The sequence below is a fragment of the Amblyomma maculatum genome, chromosome 7, assembly GCF_055883805.1.
Source record: "Amblyomma maculatum isolate TAMU_Amacu chromosome 7, ASM5588380v1, whole genome shotgun sequence".
NCBI lineage: Eukaryota > Metazoa > Arthropoda > Arachnida > Ixodida > Ixodidae > Amblyomma > Amblyomma maculatum.
In genome coordinates, this window is record NC_139350.1 from 102,356,510 (window position 1) to 102,359,994 (window position 3,485).

General features: G+C 40.6%; 1 pseudogene; it reads left to right on the plus strand.

Annotated features, from left to right (window-relative positions):
- Positions 1 to 1,349: 1,349 nt before the first annotated feature.
- Positions 1,350 to 2,064, plus strand: LOC146184165 (uncharacterized; annotated as a pseudogene).
- The last annotated feature ends 1,421 nt before the right edge of the window (positions 2,065 to 3,485 follow it).

The window sequence follows — 3,485 nt, forward strand, 5'->3', positions numbered from 1 at the left end:
AACATTTAGGTGCCGTATAGAGCAAACAAACTGGGAACCTGTTTTTTTAAGCACTGACTCGAATGTTGCCTATAGAACCTTCTTGGGGATATTTTTACCAATCTATCATGATTGTTTTCCTACTATTGAAGCAAAAGTGCCGAAAAACGCTCGCAAGCCGTGGATGTCCCCGCGACTTCAGCGGCTTGTAAAGAAGCACAGAATGTTCGCTAAATTTATTAGCACGAAGGATACAGCCCTACTAGCCCGCTTTAAAGCATTTCGGAACTTCTTGAACAAAGAGATCAGGACAGCTAGGACGACTTACCACAGTAACCTCTTTGATAAGGAACTATCTAATAATCCTAAAAAAAATGGAGGCGCCTTAATCAACTTTTAAATAGAATCACTCATCCCAATAGCATAAAAAGCTTACCAGTAGATGGTATTGACCTAAATGGGCGTCCTTTGGCCAATGCTTTTAACGATTTTTTTCTTGCAGTCGGGAGTCGATCTCACTGCCCTGACTTCTCTAAATTTCTGGGCGATAGAGTTTTGCAATCTCTCTTTTTTGAGCCGACAGATGAAAATGTGGTGTACTGTATTTTAAAAAGCCTCAAAAATACGACAAGTTTGGACTCTTGCGATCTCCAAAGTCGCCCAATAAAATATGTCTTGCCTTTAATAGTTTCATGTTTAACGCACGTATATAACACTGCGCTAATTACAGCAAATTTTCCTGCTGATATGAAACTTGCTAGGGTGGCAGTAATCTTCAAGAAGGGAGACAGAAATAGTTTGAGTAATTACAGGCCAATATCTGTCTTACCTTTCTTCTCCAAGGGACTAGAACGCATAATTCATTCTCGAACGCATAATTTCCTTCTAAAACACTCTATTATAAATGACTGCCAATATGGGTTTACCAAACATAGGTCCACGGAGCATGCCTTACTTGATCAAAAAGAATATATATTAGGCAACATAGAATCCCAGAAGCTTACTCTTGGAATTTTTGTAGGTTTCAGTAAGGCGTTTGATACACTAAATCATAATACCCTCTTTGCTAAACTCGAACATTGTGGTATACGTGGCCATGCCCTCAACCTGCTCAAGTCATATATGTGCTCGCGATCCCAATATGTTATCAATTATTGTCGCTCCGACGTGCTACAAATTTCGAATGGCGTGCCACAGGGCAGTCTTCTGGGTCCTATACTCTTTAACATATATATTAATGATATTGTTAATATAAGCAACGAGATAAAATTCATTATTTTCGCTGACGACACCAGCTTATTCTGCTCCTCTACTGATATTAATCAACTAACGAACTCTGCGAACAAGGTACTCGCTTCTTTGAAGGAATGGTCATGCTTAAATTCTTTGACGGTAAACAAAGAAAAAACAAAGGCAATAATATTTCATGCTAAGGGCAAGCTAATAGGGAATGCGCCACCTATATTTTTCGGCGGCTCAAGAGTCGAATATGTCCAATCATTCACATCACTTGGCATAGATTTTACACCCACAATGTCATGGGATACTCAGATAAACAAAGTCTGCACTAAGCTTTCTAAATTCATAGGCATTATCTCTCGTAATAAATATATTCTACCAACGAAAACGAAGCTTGACCTCTACTATGCATTCTTTTTCTCCTACTTGGTATACTGCTATTTGGTGTGAGGAAATACCACTATGTCTAATTTGCAAAAGCTTTTTGTTCTGCAGAAGAAAGTGCTACGCGTTATAACAAATTCCTCCTATGACGCCCCAACCCGTCCCATACGGATGAAATACAAAATAATTCCATTACCTAAGCTGTTCGAGTACAGGTTTGCTTGTTTTTATAAAAAACATACCGCACGAAATGACCCATTTTTGTCCCGCATTGTACAGCTGGTGCCACACAACACGCCCTATGCTACAAGAAACCCTGAAATGTTTGAGGTACCCAGATGTAGAACAAACTATGGTTTTGCTATGTTGAAATATATACTGCCAACGTGTTTGAACACTTTTCTTTACAGCAACATGAACAAAATGACTTTTTCTTTCCTCCGAGAAATGTTCACTGATTAGGTTGTATTGATAAGGAATGCGTCTATCGGCAATTCATTTTTACTGTTTCCTTGTCATTGTATAACTTTTTTTTTTCTGTTTCAAAGCACTGCCCCATTTTGTAACGCGTGAGTTGTTCATTTTATATCGCACGAACTGCCGCTGCTGTTCATCGTCGACCTTACGGGTGGCGAAGCCCGTCAAGCAGTCATTGCGAACTGCTTTTTTTTCATCACCCGCGCTTTTTGTACGACAAAAGCGGAATAAACATTCATTCATTCATAAGCCCGGTAGAGCATTACATGGAGAGGGGGATATGAAAGCAAAGCACGGTAGAACACAAACTGGATAACAAATGATATTATGGTGGTACGTGAGGGATGTATATATTTTGTCAAGTAATCTTTATATAAAACTAGGAAAAAATAGTCGGGCAAGCATTATTCCAACATAATAACAGAACCGTAAAAAAGCAATAAACATAATGTAAACATGTGCAGCGATTTCAGCAAAAGAGACAAACATATACATCACGCATGACAGACACTGCAAAAGCGGATCATGAATACAGAAGCTGAAAGCAGAACAAGATGATAAAAGAAACGTTTGAGGCCTCACCGACTGATGTACCCAGATGACACCCAAATAACAAAGGAAAGGAAAATCGATACAGGGAACAAAAACAACTACACAATTCGAGTACTATGCTTCTGAATGAGCTAGCAATGGTGCTTGGAACGATGGTTATTCAGTCAAAGTAGCGATATTAGACGGCAACTGCTTCCATTCATTTCTTGCCAAGGATAGTGGAAAATATTAGTATTTTTTGTTCGTGCAAAAATGGGATTTTATTTGTGTGATGAATGCGGGATGAGACATGAGGATTGTACGTTTGACCTTTCACCTTTAGACGACACCCGTAGACGACCCCAAGCTGGCAGGAGCGGCCAACTTGTATCTCGCGTTTCACATGGGACGGTTACGTCATAATCAGCCTGCTAGGACCCTGGCATTCACGTTACCCCTATAGGCCACTAAGGCACGTTCATACGGCTTGGTTGAAGAGGGGCTTTACATGTGGGCTGGGGGAGAAGAAGAAGAAGTAGAAGAAGAACGCTTGGTGCACGCGCAGCTAATGCTTTCGTTCCATATTCGGTTCAGCAACGGTGAACCCTTTGAATTCTTAAGTCTGTCTCGATGGTAGCACTGCACTAGATCGGGGGCAACCCTCGTAATGGGAGCAATTTGTGAGCAAACGCGTAATGAAAATTCAGCGTCTTACTGACACTTCATCGAGGAGGCATTGTCTTGAGTCAGAAAATCCGGTGGATATCATGATTAAATGAGTTACAGCTGATCAGTGTGTTGAGATAGCCCTAATGAAGTCGCGAAACCTGGCTACGTGATCTCGCTCTGTGCCAGGCTCAAATTTGCACCTCACT